The following is a 20,263-nucleotide window of genomic DNA, read 5'->3' on the forward strand; positions in this document are numbered from 1 at the left end:
GGCTTTGCTGGATGTTGTCATAAATACTGCAGACCCTGCAAGAAACGCAGTATTTATGGCCCAAGGGCCATCTGCATCTCATTCCTTATCCCAAACCCCATTTCTTCATGTGTGGATTGTGACTTTAGGGTGAGACCCTTAAACCCCAAATTCCTGTAGCTGCTAATATATATAATTCTACCCTCATTCAGGCCTGATCCACCGCCAAACAATTGATCTAGGGCGGGACCTTACATATCCTACTAACATTGTCAGCAGCGAAAAGGCTTTGAAACTCAGAAAGGTAATACAGGTTCCAGAAAAGGCCAACACAGTGAGGTACAAATCACTCTGCTGTAATTTTTGCATTTTTGAAATCAAATCGAGCTATCTGGTAACCAGAATCCACACTCTCCAATGCACTCAAAATGTTCAGTTATCAGTTAATATCTTGCCTTTGTCTCTCGTTAGGATGGCTTCAACAAATTTATGATAAGTCTGCCGGAATCAAGTGTCCAGAATCTATTTGCTTTATGAATTCTTCAGTCAAATCATTCCTCATCTTGGTCTGGTGAACCTTAAAATTTGGAGGACATGGTGGGCATTTTTTTTTTGCTTTGTTTTTACTGCATAGTCTTTGTACATGACCACTGAATAATAATTTTAAGCCAAGTGAATATTGCAAGTACCACTTCCCGAGCCCATAACATTTCACGTTCATTCATTCAAAAGTCATTCCTCGAGCACTTATGTTCTGTCAGGCTTGGTACTAGGCACAATACAGGAAATAGCAAAGCAGATGGTGCATTTTTATATTTTAGCATTTTTTTGAGAGAGAGAGAGAAAGAGAGAGCAAGAGCGTGTGAGCAGGGGAGAGAGGCAGAGCAAGAAAAAGAAAGGGAGAGAGAATCTTAAGCAGGCTCCAAGCTCAACACAGAGCCTAATGTGGGGCTTGATCCCATGATCTTGGGATCATGACCTGAGCCGAAGTCAAGAGTCAGACACTAAGCCAACTGAGCCACCCAGATGCCCTATTTTAGCATTTTGAATGTGCCACTGGCCATCTTCACCCCAGGGAACAATCTCCTTCATTAGCAAAAAAGGCTTTTTTGTAGAGATTGCTTTGCTGTCCTATTTCTGGGCAAAATTACAACTTCTGTTAGAGTCTGCATTTCCGCTTAGCCTTCTATCAGACTTAGGGTTTTAAAAATTATGACATTTTATTGCAGCAAAATTGAGTCCTCAGGCCAGATCCTTCTACAGCAATTACAATTACAACAAAAAAGTTCATTATAACTCAAAAAATATTCCAAAGACCTGCTGATGACGAACAGAGGCAGTGTTCTATTGACTTCTAAGTGTCTTCCCACTGGCAGTAAGAGCCACATTAGCTGGTAGGTCTCTGTGGCAGCTTTTGTTAACTGTTGTGCCCTCTCCCCACCATTACTATTTGCAGGATTCTCTTCCAGGAGAGGGTTTTGCTGTAACTACCATCCTCTATAAACCTTGCCCCACTTCCTTCCTCACAGTGATCTAAAACATCCAAAAACTAAAAATTAGCTCCTTCTTACCAAAAACAAAGGAGAGGAGTGCTGCTCAACTCTCTAAATCCAGCCAGGGGCGCCTGGGTGGTTCAGTCGGTTAAGCGTCCGACTTCGGCTCAGGTCACGATCTCACAGTCTGTGAGTTCGAGCCCCGCGTCGGGCTCTGGGCTGATGGCTCAGAGCCTGGAGCCTGCTTCTGATTCTGTGTCTCCCTCTCTCTCTGCCCCTCCCCCATTCATGCTCTGTCTCTCTCTGTCTCAAAAATAAATAAAAACGTGAAAAAAAAATTAAAAAAAAAAAAAAAAAAAAAAAAAAAAAAAAAAAACTCTCTAAATCCAGCCCGTCTCTTCCACTGAGCAATCAGGGTTCAACTAAATCATGCCCTAACCCAGCTTTCTACTTCATTTTCATTAACAGGAAATTCTGGTCAGCTGCTCAGCTCAGCACCTTCCAAATGGGCCCTATTTTCCTCATCATGATTCCTTCACTCAAAACATCTGCCCCACCTAGAGTATCCTTCAAAATTCTAACTATTCCTGAATACTAATTCAAATCCCCACCTCACAAAAGCCTTCACTTACAACTGATCCAGACTGAAGTCATCATACCCACCTTGTTCCCAGTTACAGTAATTAGACAACTGAAAGACATGGAGGGCCTGAGTTAGGACACTGGTAGCAAGAATCCACAAAGAAAATAGATTCAAAATCCATAATGGTGGTCAAATGGTCACGGCTACATGGCTGCTGGTGGATAAAATTATGGATGCTTCTTTGCCAGAAAATTGATTAGGAATGAGGCTAAGGCCATGGAAAGGACATGAAAGATCCCATACAATTTCTACTAAGGTACAATATTTAGAATCTGAGGCAGAAATGACCACTGGTCTGAGCTATGGGAAAAATTCTCAAGAGTTTGTATTTCCTCAAAGGAAGTAAGAAGAATCATCTCCATACCACAGAGATCTGCTGCTGATTCTAACTACAATAATCTCTCATTCTGAAATTGCTTCCCCTCCCCCCACCCCACTGGTTCTTTCATCAAAGACACCCAACTTGAATGAAAGATAACTGACGTCACTTCTGAGATTTTATTACTTGAAGTATGGAAAGTGAAGGTTATAGCTCTCACGGCCCTTGAGCTATACATGTGCATGTCTCAGTCTGTCTTGCCTGAAATAAATTTCCTACAATCACTGTTTTACAATATGCTAAAGATATATTACCAAAATAAGCTTGCTTCTCCACAGACTAAGTGAGCCAAAGGCATTGTGTTCCATCTTTACAATGAAATGCAGATTTCTCATTGAAAGACTAATCTTCAGTTTCAAAAGATTGAACAAAATGGTGCTTAAAAAGAATTATAGCTGGTTAAATATAAGCTGCTAAAAACATCCAAGACAAGAATATTCTTTGAGTATCAAAGCATTTTTATCTGCTTATGAGTTAAACAATTTTTTTTCAACAGAAGACCATGTCCTACTATTTTCTTCCGAGATCAGCAAACGAAAATCAGTAAATATGCTAACCCAGAGCTTTCTTCACCTAAATGATCTTATTTCTCCCTAATTGTGTCAATGAGATTACTTCGTACTGGGAAGATTGGCCCCTCCACTAGCCTTGACATCTTACTAGCAAGACTGAAGAGTTAAAATTCCCCTCCCCTGGCCTGGACCCACTTACAGCAGGATTGAAGTGAGTACTGGTGGCACATTCATGCACCACTTCTCCAGATCACTGCTCACTGGCAGGCCAGTTCAAGAACACTCTGCTTAGGGGCACCTGGGTGGCTCAGTCGGTTAAGCATCTGACTTCAGCCCAGGTCATGATCCTGCTCTTTGTAGTTTGAGCCCCATGTTGGGCTCTGTGCTGACAGCTCGGAGCCTGAAGGCTGCTTTGGATTCTATGTCTCCCTCTCTCTCTGCCCCTCCCCTGCTTGCACTCTGTCTCTCTGTCTCCCCAAAATAAATAAACATTTAAACAAAATTTTTTAAAAAAGAACACTCTGCTTAAAATTATCCACCCTTTCCTTAGAAGATTTGGGAATGAATTTCAATGTTTTTTTTTTGTTGTTTTTTTTTATCTCTGTCACCTTCTGGGCACCAAATAGTAGTCTCTATCCCTCCATATAACCCACTCTCCTTTCCCCTCACCATCCCCCAGACCCTTCCCTTGGGTCTTCTAGAACTCATGGTCTGTCAGGACTAAAAACACCCATATATTCAACTTCTCTGAATACATATGTTACTTTCTCACTCCAGCTGATAGCTCAACTAGATCCTACAGGTACTGCTTTCTCTGCAGCCCTCAAGTGGTGGTTATCTGTTCTCTGATCCCATCTGTCTCAATCGAAGGGGTAGATCTCATTTCTCATTGCCACATCCAGATGAATACTCCTGATTCTGCCCTGCAAACCTCATCTTTACCACCTACACTTTTCAATGCAATGATCTACTTTCCTCTCTGCCAATCGAAAGAATTTTCCCCTTGCTCACTCTCTTTCTCTCCACTTCTATTCCTGTAATATTTTTTGGTGGGTTCAACAGCCACAAGAATCCTTGATTTTTTTCACCTGCCATTGGAATCATCCTGTATCCCATCTCAGCCACTTGCCTTCATGATCACACCCTCTCTCTTTTCATCACCAGTAATTTCACTTCAAATTTTCAGTTTCAAGTATCCCTTTCTCTAATTATCATAACCCATGATCTTTTTAACTCATTTCTCTTTTTACTTCAACTCTAAAAATGCTTTGGCTCCCTTAGGATATCCAAATTGGCTTCACCACTCTTCTGTCCATCAGGCTCTCACTTCCCCCATACAACAGCTTAAATTCCATGGTCCATGTCTAAAATCACTGCCTCATATCCATTCCTGGTTCTCCTGCTCATCTCTCCTCCCAGGTACTCAGCTGTCAATACTGCAATCCTGGCTAAATTTGGCTTTCTGCCTGCCCCATGCCTACACCCAAACTAACACAAAGTGTCAGAGACAAATCTACAACCCTTCTAAATAATTCCACTTTAAGTCCATGACCACAAATGTCGACTCTGCCCTCAAGAGTCACCAAGAATGGCAGTGTCCTGTCCTAGTCAATTCATTCTCCTACCCTCGGAGACAAGTATATCTCCCACTCCTTTCTTCACTTAGAACTCCAACCCATCCTATACATTCTTCTCTCAGGTGATAACTTCATTTCTTATTTTACTAAGAAAAACAAAACACTCAGAAGAGAACATTCTCATCCTGCAGGCAATTTTACATCCTATCTCCTGCTGTGCCCACATTTCACCTGTCCTTCCTGTAACAGTGATGGAACCATATGTCCTTTCGGAGGCCTCCCCCTCCCCTTATGTAGTGAATCCATCCCCTCTCGCTGGCTCAAGAACTTTGGCACGGCAATTATCTCCAGTCTCTCCTGAGTAAGCATGTTTGGCTGCCTACCAGGTCACACACATCAGCAAACATATTGTAATATTTTCGTTTTGATAAAACCAAGCCCTCCCTTGGCCCCGCATCTTCCTCCAGGCTCTGTTAGTGCCACTCTCCATTTCTTGGCTCCCATTCACAGCAAAACTATTTAAAAGAGTGTGTATGCTCTCTATACCCAATGTCTCACTTCCTATTCTTTCTTGAACCCCTTCCATTCGGTTTAATATCCCCTCCGTGTCACTAAAGCCACTCCTTTTAAGGTCTCTAATGACCTGTGTGTTGTCAAACTTGAAAATCTTTTCTTAGACTTCACCTAATTTGGCTTTCCAGTATCATTTGATAATTTATCACTCCCTCTTTTTTGGAACACTTTTTTCCCTTAAAGTTGGAACATGTTGTGTTTCTAGTTTATTTCTTACCTTGATGTCTGTTACTTCCCACTTTTATTTACTGGATTCCTCATTCCTACCTGAGGCTCAATCTTCAGATCTCTTCTCTATCAACACTCATATCCCTCAAATGATTTGATCTCTTCCATTGCTTTCAGTTCTACCTATGTGCTACAGCCCCAAATTCACATCTGCCTCCTCTGGCTTCTCCCATAAACTCCACATATATCTAACTGTCTACGTGACATCACCACTTAGATGTCTAGCAGGAACCTCTGCAGGTGTACTTCAGAACAGTCAAAGAATCCATGCCACTGATGACCAATAACCACAAGGTGTTTAGCTTCACTAGTAATCAAGATGTGGCAAACAAAAAGCAAAATGCGTTTTTCCCATCGCATCATTATTACCAATTATGCTGCCACAAATATTTATGTGCAGGTCATCAGTGCACATGCACATGCAATTCTGTTGGGAATGCAGTTCTGTTGGGTCCTAAGGGCTTGCAGAAGTTCAACTCAAGATAAAGTCAAATGTTTCCCTTTTTTTATTAAAAAAATTTTTAATGTTTATTTATTTTTGAAGGAGAGAGAGACAGAGTTTGAGTGAGGGAGGGGCAGAGGGAGAGAGAGACACAGAATCTGAAGCAGGCTCCGGGCTCTGAGCTGTCAGCACAGAGCTCTACACAGGACTCCAATTCACAAGCAGTGAGGCCATGACCTGAGCCGAAGTCAGATGCTTAACCAGCTGAGCCACCCAGGCGCCCCAAACCCAAACTTTTCAAAAGTGTTTATACACTTTTGTTTAATTTCCTTGACTATGTTTCAATTTCCTGTCTTAAACCAACCTGTCTCCACTACCAGTCATGTTAATTTTCATCATTCTGCTGTGGGGGTAGTGTTATGATATCATGTTTTTAATTTGCGTCTTCTTGATTCCTAGTCAGGTTCAACTCCTTTTCACTACAGGCCAAGCAAACTAAACTCTGGTATTTAGGGATGCAAGCTCAGATGGTTAAACTAGAAAGAAAACCAATGGAGCGATGATCATAAAAATCAGAGCAATGGTTACCCTTGAGGGCAATGGAAGTGGGGCAGGGGCCTTCAGAATGCTGCCAGTACCATAGTTTTTGCCCTGTGCCGTAGGGACACAGTGCTCACTTTGTGATCACACACTGGGCTGTAAAGCCTTCTTTTGTACATTTTTCTGTATTCATTTTATTTCACAGTAAAAGTTTCAAATAAAAGGGTAAGTCACAAAATCAGTATTATTTGAGTACCTACTGTGTGCAGGGTCATATGACAGATATTGGGGATGCAACAATTAATGAGGGAGGTTCTTGCCCTCAAGGTTATTGTGAATCACATGATTAGTAGGTGGGCAGCATGAACTGCTCCTGTAGAACTGAGAGAACCTGTAAGAGATGTCAAGGAGAAGGGGGATTTGTGATGGGCTGTCAAACATGGGTAGCATTACATAAGCCAAGAATGGGAGGAGGCATTATGCACACCTTGTAATTTGTGACTGGAGACAACTCAGTCTCTACACAGGCACACAGAGACACACACACTGACACTCAGGTGCCCATAGTCACACACATACTCATTATATCTGTGTGCTAGGGCTGCCATAACAAAGTACCACAGGCTGGGTGGCTTAACCAACAGAAGCATATTGTCTCAAAGTTCTGGAAGCTAGAAGTTGGAAATCAAGACATGGGAAGAGTTGGTTCTTTCTGAGGTCTATGAGGAAGAATCTGCTCCTGGCCTGGAGATGGCCATCTTCCCCCTGGATCTCTTCACATTATCTTCTTTCTTTGAGTGTCACTGTGTCAAAAGGTTTCATTTTATAAGGATACTGGTCATATTGGATTAGGGCCCACCCTAATGACCTCATTTTAATTTGATGATCTCTGTAAAGACCCTGTCTCCAAATATGGTCACATTCTCAGGTACTGGGAGTTAGGACTTCAACATATGAATTTGAGGGGGTTCGGGGGGGGGGGAATTCATTCCAGAACACTCACACATACATATATACTCACAAATACATATATACATGTACTCCCATACACCTACACAATCACACATACACATTCCCATTCACACATAGACTCATTCACATACCCTCACATACATCCAAGCATATGAATTGCTCCTGGAGAGCAAACTCTCCCACATACTCATACGCACACCCACATATTCTCAAAATACACTTACACATCCAGATTATACTTTCTCACACTACTCATACACACATGTGAGCATCACACACACACACACACACACACACACACACACCTCACATCGGTAGGGGAGATGCTCTTTCTCCCACTCTGCCTCTCAGGGCACCCTGTCTCCTTGGAGGAATGTGACCTAAGCCAAGGAAAGCAGAACTTTTGGCAAGGGTGAGTCAGACTGGAACTAAGGGAAGATGGCCCCCTCCCACTCTGGTGGCAAATTTGGGAAGATGTGCACCAGGCTGCAACTGGAAACACTATTTCCCAGACATCTGTGGGATAAGCCTGTCTGCTAGAGAGAAATGAAGGAGAGTCAAGTGAGAGAAGAAGAAAAAGCCTCAATGACCCTTACCCCCGGTTCCAGCTATCCATGCAGTCAGCTGCACCCTGACTGGCTAACAATTTAGTAACTTCCCTTCACTGCCCCTGTTAGTTTGGGTTGGGTTTCTGTCACTTGTAATTTAAAGAATCCAGGTTCCTTAAAAGGGCTTTCTAATGGAAGCCTAGGGAGCATGAAGGGTACTATGATAATAGAAGGCGAGTGACCAAAATGGAACTTGTGGCCACAGCTGATTTTTCCTTTCCTTTTGGTTCCATTTTGTTTTATTGTTCCAGAGGCATACTGTTCTCCAACCACACCCTTCTTTCAACACTTCACCAACCTCTCCCCCTGCAAACTTTGCAATCCTCCTTCCTCCTCACAGCACAACTGTTTGTAGGTCAGTCTCTCCAAAAGCACAGCCTACCCACTCTATGAAAGCTCTGTACCCTCATGGGATCCCCTAACTCAGAATTTTGATTGTTTCCTCCATAGCACTTAATTCCACTTTGGAATCATTTGGGGTGCTATTTCCTTGAGCTTCTCTCTCTTCTCCCTTGGACTATAAGCCCCCTAAGGAGAGGAACTGGGGTGTGTTGTTCCCCATTTTCTTTCTGGAACCCAGCACCTAGTGCGGTGCTGCTGGGTGATCCAAGGTCAGGAGGAGAGACAAGGATGAGGCTGATGTGGCTTCTCCATTTCTGCAGTCACTTCCCAGCTGCGGCCCCCAATCCAGGCCTCCTGCAAAGACTGTTTTCAACTGGCAGTTTCATCTGGCATCTCTTCACCTCTAGCTCACTGAAAGTTGTGCCGCTTTCAACTCCTCCGCAACCCCTTCCCTCAGTCTCCCGTGCTTTACCCTGCAGAAATCTCCCGCGGCACTACCTGTGTGCTTAAGGGACGTGATGTCTGGGCCCCTTATTTTTAGCACAGCCACAGGCCCGTCACTTTGTTTTGGTTTCCACCAATGAGAAAATAAATGTGTTGAGAATTTTAAAGCGACCAAACGAGTTTTAATTCAGTGTCCTCTCCCCTCTCCTTCCCTGTTTGGAATTTCTTAACCCCTAAGGCTTTTTCAGAGGGCATGCCACAGGCAATGCTGGACTTTTTGGGACAGAGTGGTGAACAGCAAGGTCTTGCTCAGAAACATGCATGGTGACACGCATGCCACTTTCTGTTTGGAGAACCTCTTTGGGGCTAAGGAGAGAGGATGGCTCTAAAGTCCCTATTCACAAAATCCTGTCTGAGGGAAAACAACTGTTTTTCAAAGTAACCCGCGTGGGAGAAATGACCATGGTTTATTAACATTAGATACGAGAGCTCTCATTTACCACAAAGAGTGCTCCAGGGGAAAAACTAGTTAACTGTGGTGTATTTAACACACCTGAAAACCACATTTCCTCCTCCCTTTCCTTTCAGATACTCCATCTCTGGAAGGCCAAACGTACAAGTTACTGATAACAGTACCGTGTAGTATCGCGTGTCAGAAACCAGTGTGGAATGTTACACTCGTTTTGCCTGTAACTTCTTACAGCCTTTAAATTGCCATCTCTCTAACTACATGTCTTCAAACAATATTGCCATTTGAGCGGTATCAATCAGACAGGATTGCCCTTGGACGTCAAAACTCTGAGTCAGCCCTCGTGAATAAATTCTGATGACTCCTGTATTCCAGAGAGAAAATGTATTTTTTTCAGACGGTCATGAGTTGTGAGCGAGCATTTAAGAAAAAATAATATCGACTTCTCATTTGTAGGTGTCTGATGCTAAAATTAGTGTATTTTGCTACCAGAACCACCCCAGGCCTAGCTCCTTCTTAGCCGTGGCCTTAACACTCCATTGCTTTGCCTAATTCCTAATTCTAAGCAACTCTCATGACCTAGTTTGTTTTGTTGATTAAAAAAACGCACCGGTTTAAACATCACATTTCAAGTTTGATTGCTGTGGGACAGACTGGCTCATAAATCTTCGCTAGGCTACTAGTAACTAGGGAGAAGTCGCTCTCTTCAGTAAACATCCCCTGCTTCTCAGTAATAGGGTGCCTTCCATCACCCAGAGGTTTTTTCCTTTTAATTGAGTGTTTGTTGAAGCATGACTCTGAGATAGGAGGCCTATTCAGGAATAGAAATTGCAGCCCAAAGTGCCCATTACTTACCTGAGACAGGGCCCGAGACCAGCTGCACCTTACAGAGCTGGGATGCCTGGGCATGTGATTCAGGCTGCCTGGCCAAATAGCAACACTGCCGAAAACCATGGAGGCGCAGGGAGATCAGGGGAGCCTGGGTCTGGGTAGCCTCTCTACCTCCTGCAAAGAGGACAGCTAAAGAAGAAAAAAATGCACCCTCTCTGTCTTTGCTTCCTCCCCACCCCCCACCCCCACCCCCGGGCAAAATTCCTCCCCAGAATGGAAAAATTCAACTTCTCTGCACACCAGAACACCAGATCTGTATTTTCCCAATCCATTTTTCCTCTCTAGAAGTCAGGGAGTCTGCTTCTAAAGCTCCCCCTACTCTTTGAAAGGAGAAGAGAACGAACGTTTTCTGAATCTCCATTTTGAGCTAGGCATTGTATTAGCTGCTTTCGGTACAGCATTGTCTTAATTCTTCCAACAAGGCAATTCGCTTGGTCCACGTGTTGTGAACAGCTACTGGGAAGACGTTTGCTCTGTCTTAGCTTTCCAAGTGCTGATCTCGTGGGCCCCATTTTTCCTAACCTGGAGTTCTTCGTACACATCAATATGGATAAGGTTTTACTTTGAACTGTTCATTCTTCCAGGAATGACAGATGTCAGATTAAACTGCAAAACTCCCCAACTTTACATTCACTGCATTCACCTCCAATCAATAAACGCATCCTGGTGCTTCTCAGCAGGAAGACACTCCTCATTATGGCCTTCCTCAGCAATGCCAGGGAACTGCTCCTCCCAGCCCTTCAGAGCTTACACTATTTTGCACATACACTTCTCACCCCTGATGGGAAGCAGTATAGTGTCTTCAAATGTGATTATTTGAATTCTAGCAGAAACAGTTGAGGTATATCTGAGTGGCCCCCTGTCCTGAACTGAACCTCCCCGTGCTACAGAAATGGGTTATTATGGATACCTAAGAATAGCTATAGCTTTTCTCTTTGCTGGGATAAATTACAGTGTGACTCCTCCCTGGCATCCAGCATGTTGTGAGCCCTTTGCCTTCAGACAAAATGGCGCCAAAATCACAAATATGTGCCTCACAGAAATACTCGAAGGTTGTTCCTCCCTCTATTCTCCAACACAGCAAAATCTCTGCTTTGATCCTGGTCCTCACTACTCTATTCCTTTGCCCCAACGTCTTCTCTGTCAATGGGCTCCTGAAAGTCTCTGTTCTCCCTCCTATCACCTATCTACTTCTCAGTAACAGCTTAAAACCCTCCCCAAGAAGGGGACTGGCTGCTGAGCTGGGTTTTCAAAGCACCGTAACATGCAGAGCACTGCAGGTGGAAGAAATACATGCCCGAGAATGAAACATGTGTTTGGGGATATCATGATCAGGGATTATTAGCCTATAAAAAGCAGACACCAACTCTGCTTCAAGGTCAAATAAAAAGGAAGGTTATTATTAGGACTTAAAGGAAGAATAAGGAAACCAATTTCAGGCAGTAATGCCAGGAACTAGTGCCACACAACCTCTTCTCTCCACTTTAACCCGAACATCTGACCCATTCTCCTCTCTGGCAATCAGCTCCCTCTGCCTCCTATTTTATGCCTATTCTCCTAATTTTGGTATCTGTATGGGAAGGGCTACCTGGGAACATTAGCCTTAATTCCAAAGGCCTCAAAGCTTCAACATCTCACTGTTCAAACTATATACAGAAAAGTAATCTGATTGGTCCAGCTTGGGTCAGGTAATCACCCCCAGTCCAATCGGCTGTGGCTGGTGTGTTCTACTGTGCAGGTGGCTGCTTAGATCTATTTCTTCAGCCCCTAAGTGGGGTGGAAGTCACCTCCAAATGGAGGAAGTAGGCAAACTAATTGTGTCTAGGCAAAGGGAGCTCTCAGGGCTCAGTATTCCTGTAACTTAAAAAACAAGAGAATGGTATAAATGTGTTGTTTTTTTTTGGTTTTTTTTGGTTTTTTTTTTGCTAGCTGATGAGTACTCCTAGACATGACGCGTATAAATTGTTGCTTATTGGTTAAATGAACTAAAAATATTTTTATGTATTTCCCACCTTTTTAAAAGTAGATTTGATGAGTCCTTTTTCCCCCATGTTAAAACATTATCAACTGGTCAATGTCTCAGGAGAAAAGAAAGAAATACTCCAATCAAACCTTTCTTCTCTAGCATTTTCCATCAACTCTAGCAGGACCTCGGTCCCTTCTAGTGAGAGTGATTTTCATCAGTATTCTCCATGCCAGATACCTAACCATTTCTCTGTAGTCTTTTCCTACTTCTCTGTGCCATGGAGTCTGGCATTGGTTTATACAGTATCTAATTCCCAAGCTAGATTACAAGCTTTTAAACATCAAAACCTGTTTTTATTTTCTTGCTTCTGTATTTCCTTTAGTGTCACATTAGGTACTTAAATACTCATTGGAGATTGATTCTTTGGGCATCTATTATAATAAACTTTAACACTTTATTACAGTTCAAGAAGCAACCATCTATGACATATATTGGCCACTATAGTTTTGGTCACAAATTGCAGAAACCAACCTAAACTCGCTTAGGCAAGAAATGAGAATGTATTGGAAAAATATCAGAGAATACCACATCTAGGTTATGGAAGGGACAGAGGTGTAAGGTGGACAAAGATCAAGGGGGCTCACAGATTCAAAAAGAAGTCTCTCTCTTTTTCTCTCCACCTCCCTCTCTGCCCATCTCTCCCACAGCCTCTCTCCTTCTCTCTGGCTTTCTCTGTGTTCATTTTCCCTCACAGTTACTTCTGATGGTTTTTTTCACATCTTACATCTTTCACCACTGGAGAAGGCCTGACTCTCTTTCTTGGTATGAGTTCTTAAATCCTGAGATAGGATACCAGTTGGCTCAGTTTAGATCAGATGCCACCTTTGAATCAATAAAGTGTATCTGGGGATGGGGCTGAGCTGTGGACTTTAAGAACGTGGCTTTGCCTACATGCATGGAGAAGAAAAGCACTTCCACAAAAAGATGTTTGAGCCAGGGTAATACTAATTACTGGTGATCGGTAAGCCCCTATGTCTCTGTGGTTTCACATGATGAAAGTTTATTTCTTGCTCATGGCATAGTTCTGGTCAGATGACTCTTCTCCACAGGGTGCCGAGGAGGAAGGTGCAATGGGTTTTGGTGAAATCATCCGGTGTCTACTATAAGAGGTGTACTGTTCCCTCGTGAAGGGAATCAAGGAAAGGGCATTCCTGATCTCTCAAACAATAGGTGTCCATTGTGCTGGACATAATACATCAGTGTGTAACACGGTCACCAAGGAACAGTTATTTATGAAAAAACTACAAACAGATAAAAAAAAAAGATACAGATAATCAACAAAACTGAACATTAATTTATGAAAAAAACAAGAAAAATAAGAAAAATGGGGATTTTAAGAAAACGTCTCATATGTTCAGATGCACCATCCTGAGTAATACTCTTGTTTGACTACATGATGGTCTTACGAAGTACCAGGTTTTTGTTTTCTCCTCCACTGCCCCAGAAAATGATAAAGTCATTTTATTTGTATAGCTGTCCCCACCAGAGATCTTTATAAGTGCCAGAGATTGCAATGAGCTAACACAGTAAAAGCTGGAATCAAGACCTTTCCTCGTTCCAATTCCTTGATCCCAGGCTTAACTGCATTTCCTCACAGGATCTTTATTTGCCACAAAGAGACCGCAGCTGATTCCTTCCTTTTTCCGGCCCTGACCTCATCATTTCAATTAAGCAGCCTTTTGGAACAAAGCATATTGCAGTCTTTATCAGTCTCTTTTACTTATCTCCAGGTCAAAGAGCTGCCTCAGACTCTCACCTGCACTTTCCTATGACGCCTCTGGGCCCTGCTCTCCTACATGTTCCTCTTTTCCTTTTCTCCCTCCTAACAGAACATCCACCAGCTCTATCATTTCCCTATGTCACTGGTGAGAATGCCTCCATACCCCATCCAGGCAGGTGCCTCCGGCCACCCTTATCACCTTGTTTTCTCTTAAACCTTATGCCAAAGTGATTGCTGGGACAGTCCTTAGGGAGGGGGCAGAGCAAAAACAGCAATCTTGGATGAAGCTAAAAACTGCAGGACGGGGGGCGCCTGGGTGGCTCAGTCGGTTAAGCGTCCGACTTTGGCTCAGGTCATGATCTCGCGGTCCGTGAGTTCGAGCCCCGCGTCGGGCTCTGGGCTGACCGCTCAGAGCCTGGAGCCTGTTTCAGATTCTGTGTCTCCCTCTCTCTGACTCTCACCCGTTCATGCTCTGTCTCTCTCTGTCTCAAAAATAAATAAACGTTAAAAAAAAAATTAAAAAAAAAAACAAAACTGCAGGACAGAAAGAAAATCTACCTATGCACAATGACAGCTCCAAAGAAGCCTCCAAGACTGGCGAATGGGTACAAACATTTGTAATTTAGGGAGAAGCTCAAGTCAAACCTTTACATTCACAAAAGCATCCCAAATGACTGCCTCTGAGTCATAGTTCATTTTTAGGACTCAGGACTTAAGTCCAACCTGAAATAGGACCCAATAAGCATCACACAGTGTTCCTCCCCAAATCACCCACATTCCCACAATGCCTTTACAAAAGAACCTACCCAATATGCCATCCACTTGCCTCTCTTCGATTGGAAACATCGAAGCATGGTAAAAAGCAGAGTGAACCACCCACCACATAACAGAGTAGCAGAGATAGTTCGGGAAATAAAACTCAGGATTTCATCCCTGGAGCCTACCTTAGCATGCAGTCATTCTGCTGCACGTGTTTTTCATAATGTACCTCCGGGGTTTGAATTATTGCTGGGTTTTGCTTTTTTAGGTGGACAGGGAGAATTCAGGTGGAGAACACTAGTAAAATGCAAGAAGTTAAAGCATTATTGGTATAACAAATAGAGAATGTTTTGTTCCAGTTGAAAGAGCTCCAATATTTCATCCCAAAGTCATCTTCTGGGAAAACCGAAATGTAAGGAGTCTGACACACACTGAATAAGATTTAGTAGGCACATTTCCAGGGTATGCACAGAGCCCGTGTTTTGCTGATTTTACACTTCCTCTTTAACCTTAGGTCTACCTGGCCAAATATCTATAGTGCCTCATGCGAGCAAACTTTCAGGGCAATGTAGTCAACAGAGCACAACATTTTTATTATATATTAGTTTCTCTTTTCACATGCTCGCATTTGCAAGACATAATCCCTGATCATAGTCGACTTTTCCCCCAAATTACACAAAAACAGTTTGAATGGCATTTAGTTCCATAGGAAAAAGGATTGGAATAAAAAAATTGCCCAGATATTAATAATGATTGCTAGATAAAGGTATTATTATGTGTGATTTTTTTTTCTACTTCTATTTTCTATTATTTCTGCAATCTCTGCCTGGAGTTCCAGATTGCTTTTTTTTTTTTTTTTTTTTTATCATAAATGAAAAATAAAGTTAAAACCTATGAAGGAAATGTCCAGTTCCAAGTTTGCCCATGTCACCTCTAGAGGCAGATAGGGAGCTCCTTGAGGCTGTCGTACAGAGGTGGTGTGATATTCGCTCCACTGGAGCGCCTGGGTTTAAACCCTAGCACAGCTCCTGGCTGGATACCTGTTTGACCTTGGGCTCACTGCATCATACCTCAGTGCTTCGGGTTTCTCATTGCTCATCTGTAAATCTATTAGAGTAGGCAGTTAGTTAGGTTCTAACAGCATACCTGGAGGTGGGCAACCAGGAAGTCATGGCCAGCATTCGGGAAGGTCAGAGGTCTGTCCTGGCAGCAGTCTATAAGAAGCCTGGATCAAACCAGACCGGACCAAGATGGTGGATACCATGACCGGAAACCCCTGACCAAATTAGGAAGAAAAAGCGCGGAAACCCTGCTTCCCGCCCAAGTAATGAATCTTCCGCCCAGTAGTTAGCAACTGTCAGTAAAGGAAAGAAACCCAACCCCCAAGGCGCGGGGCTCTCTGGAGCTCACCTGCCCTGTGTGCTATTCGCTTTAATAAACTTTCCCGCTGGTGTCATTTGTCCAGTGTGATGCGTGTCTGTCCTTGTATTCATTCTCCTAACAAGACCAAGAACCTTCCCTGGCTCCCTCGGGTCTGGCTGGGTCTAGACTCCAGGGCCAGGCATCTGCCCAGTTCACCCCGGAACAATCAGACAAATAATCGTAATACCTATGAGACAGGGAAACCGAAAGTACCTCGTGAGAATAAAGGTTGGGTTTGGGTTTTTTTTCCCTTTGCTTCTTATCCGGCTTCTCTTCTTACTAGGACCTGCACCCCCGCCCCCACTCCACTCTATATACGCCTCAGAATGCAAACACCGTATGTCCTTCTTGTTTTTGTTTTTGTTTCTTTCAGTAGGCTCCATGCTAGGCGTTGACGCAGAACTTGAACTTGGGACACTGAGGCTGATAATGTGAGCTGAGATTAAGAATTGGATGCTTAAATGAAATTAGTCAGAGAAAGACAAATATCATTATGACTTCACTCCTATGAGGAACTTAAGATACAAAACAAATGAACATAAGGGAAGGGAAGCAAAAAGAATATAAAACAGGGAGGGGGAAAAAACATAAGAGACTCCTAAATATAGAAACAGAGGGTTGCTGAAGGGGTTGTGGGAGGACGGATGGGCTAAACGGGTAAGGAACATTAATGAAGATACTTGTTGGGATGAGCACTGGGTGTTATACATAGGGGATGAATCACTGGAATCTACTCCTGAAATCATTGTTGCACTATATGCTAACTAACTTGGATGTAAAGTAAAAAATGAATGAATGAATGAATGAATGAATGAATGAATGAATTTTTAATAAAAGGATTGGATGCTTAACCACATGAGCCACCCGGGTGCCCTGTGTATGTCTTCCTTGGGACAAAGGGACAAAGACTTAATGGTTTCTCTAGAATAGATAACATCTGAGTAAGGACCAGGTGAGAATGACCTGGTGAAGGTACCATAGGCATATTCTATACCACTGGTACTAAACATCTTAATGCCAAGATCCCTGGTTTCAGGGAGTAAGTGACTTATGATGGACTCGTTCGAAAGGACATAAGCACCAGACCACAGTCCTCAATAAAAACCCCCAGAACCAGAACAAATACGAGACCCACGCTCCTTTCCTTTCCAAGTCTCCTGGATGGTTCATCTATCTGCTTTCTCTCTCTCTGTTTAATAAACTGCTTTCACCTCCTGCTGGCTCACGTTTGATTTCCATCCTGTGTGAAGTCAAGGACCCTCTTGGCTGGTCCTGCGGGACCCCCTCTGGGTCCTTGGACCTGGCCCGCCTACATCAAAACCTCTTTACAAGCTAAAAGGCACAGGAGTCAGGAAATTATAGTTTCCTCCAATATAGGTCAGGGTTTATAAAGGTAGGGAATAAAGTTGAAAGTAAATGGGCAAATGATTGGCATAGCCATTATCCTTATTTGCCAAGAAATAGCTCTTTAAAAGCATTTCATATTTGCTTAAAACTGCATTAGGTAGTATTCCATTCTGTTACCTTTTTTTAGCTTCCTCCTAAGCAAATTTTGGGAATACACCAACCCCCAGGGTCAGGTCCAGTGACTATCCTTAAAGAATATTGCCTTCCACCCCCACACCCACCAAGACTCAAGCCCATAATTCTCTTGAAGTGTTGTAAAGTACACTGACTCCCTTCCAGGACCATGTACATAACAGGGGCCTGATTTCCTCACGTGCTCCTGAAGACACGCACAACACATTCTTATGCATAGTGAGACTTATGTACTTCAGTTTTCCATATCTGTGGCATGGAATGCTATTACCTATCATACCTTGAAGCCCAGTTTTTGCAAAAGTACCTTAAAAACTGTGAAGTACTTTTACATGCATGACTTGTCATTATCTTTTGATTACTGTTCTTTATTGCTACCCCATGCCACTCCTCTCATCAGGGACAATTTGGTCATTCTGATGTGCTAAAAAACATCATGAATGTGTGTCAAAAAAAAGTAGTCAACAAACAGAATAGCCTTTGCTAAATTTCCATGTGATCCCAAGCCAAATCAGCCTTAAGACGTCCTGATACAGAAAATGAATTTAGGGGATGCCTGGGTGGCTCAATCAGTTAAGCGTCCTGTTGAGGGAGCATAAGGCAAGCTGACAGGCCGCAAACCCCAGCCCCCTCCCAGGTAGGATACGCGTGATATTCCTCAGGCACTCCTGGCTGCCCAAGAACAAAGCAAAGGGGGAAAACAAATGGTAAACTGATAGAGATCAGAGTCCTGCAGGACCTAAGTCTCCATCACCCCTCCATAGTGATGTGGGGAAACAAGGCAGGAGGAAATGGCAGATAGAACTAAGTTTCCTTATACCCTGCAGCCCATTGACAAACTTGAGGCAGGCAGAGTAAAATGTCTCTCCAGGAACTCCCTACTGTCTTAATGCTAATGCTTTTGCTGGAGGGAAAAACAACCTTAGCTTGACAATAGCCAGGCCTCTAGTGTCCTGTAAGTCTTTAGCATATGAAAATCTCACTGGAAACTTCCCTTGGACTTTACCTCTCCCAACTCCATGGTTTGTATTCAGTCTCTCCTCATGGTCCTGGGACAGCTCTTCCTGCCCACGGGTCCTGTCCCCATGCTTCAATAAAGTCACCTTTTTGCACCAAAGATGTATTCAAGAATTCTTTCTTAGCGGGTGATGGGCATTGAGGAGGGCACTTGTTGTGATGAGCACTGGGTGTTGTATGTAAGCCAATTTGACAGTAAATTATATTTAAAAAAATAAAGTGAGGAAGGCTAAAAAAAAAAAAGAATTATTTCTTGGCTGTCAGCTCTGGACCCCACGAACCCCATTATCACCCCCCAAAAAACCTCATCAGGACCGACTGTTGATTTCAGCTCAGATCATGAATCCAGGGTTGGGGAGTCGAGCCCCTTGTTGGGTTCCACACTGAGTTTGGAGTCTGCTTAAGATTCTCCCCCCACCCCTAGCTTGCATGCCCTTATTTTCTTTCCCTCTCTGTCTCTCTCTACAAAAAATAAAAATAAAATAAAATAAATTAAAAAAAAATAAATTAAATTAAATTAAATTAACCTGGTCACATGTTAGAGTTCTCAGCCAGCCTGACCACACAGATGCATACAAGTTGGAGTCATCTGCCAAAATATGACAATTGAGGGGTCTACAAGCATGCTTTTGTTATCTCAAAAGCATTCTTAAGCACATTTTTTTCAATATATGAAATTTATTGTCAAATTGGTCTTAAGCACATTTTAAAACACACACCATTGAGCGAACAGAAAATCTAAGTCAACCCTAAAACAGAATCACAAGCACTGCCCCCTTATGGAATGTACATAGTACAGACATCATCTCATTTTATCCTCACAGTCTCCTCTGAGATGAGTATTATTATCCCCACTTTACTGATGGGGAAACTGAGGTTCAGAGATCTATAGTATCTTTCTCAGGACCATGCAGCCAGTAAGCAGCAGAGCTAAAAGTTGGACCAATTATAACGCTCTGGCATTCTATCCACTCATGACACTGCATCCTACAATAGAATGTGCCCCTTCATGTCCCCCCATAAATATTTCTTCTCATCAATCTCTAATTTGTCCAACCCAGCCTGACATCTGCTCCTTAGAGGACCCAGACTAAACAGCATCTCTTATTTAGTTCTAGTTCTTTCTCTCGCCTTCCGGTCTCAGGTTCCAGCACTCAGGGCCCCAGCACCCAACTTCAGCATCAGCGCACCTGGGCAATGCACCCATCCCACCCACACCACTACTCCTGGGCCCCCAAATGGGCGAGGGACTAAATGTTTTCCCCATTTGCAATACCTCTCACTGCAAAGCATCAATTCAATCCTCCTTTGCTGCTTGAATGGTCCCTCATCAGAGAAGAAAAAGAATGTTATAAATCTACTGCTGCTAAGGTGTAAATATTAACAGCTTAATGTGCTCTCTCTCCAGGGAGCCTGCATTTTAAAGAGGCCAAATCGAGAGGGCAATCACTTAACCCAAAGAAATGAATAAATCTACAGATATTTCTTGAGTACGCAAGTCAGGGAGCTCAAGAGAAGCTGAATTCAAATTTAAAGAGTGTAGCTCCCAGATGGAATTTAAATAATGGTGCCCCTTGGCTGGGAGAGCTTTTCCTCTCCGAGCAACTTACCCTGCTCAACAACACTTTGAGGCCTTCTAGATAAAACCTTCTCTCCCCACAAAAGTTGCATTTTGTTTAAAGGTTGAC

General features: G+C 43.1%; 1 protein-coding gene across 1 annotated transcript in view; it reads right to left on the reverse strand.

Moving 5' to 3' along the window:
- Positions 1-319: 319 nt before the first annotated feature.
- RWDD3 (RWD domain containing 3) overlaps positions 320-20,263 on the reverse strand; it is a 147,637-nt gene continuing 127,693 nt past the window's right edge. The window contains exons 7-8 of the transcript XR_008418509.1: positions 14,783-14,894; positions 320-556 (exon numbers count right to left, since the gene is read on the reverse strand). The gene's annotated coding sequence lies outside the window, so the exon portion shown is untranslated. The remainder of the gene's footprint in view (positions 557-14,782; positions 14,895-20,263) is intronic.

Source organism: Panthera pardus, unplaced genomic scaffold (genome assembly GCF_024362965.1).
Source record: "Panthera pardus isolate Hobbes unplaced genomic scaffold, ASM2436296v1 HiC_scaffold_11, whole genome shotgun sequence".
NCBI classification, from domain to species: domain Eukaryota; kingdom Metazoa; phylum Chordata; class Mammalia; order Carnivora; family Felidae; genus Panthera; species Panthera pardus.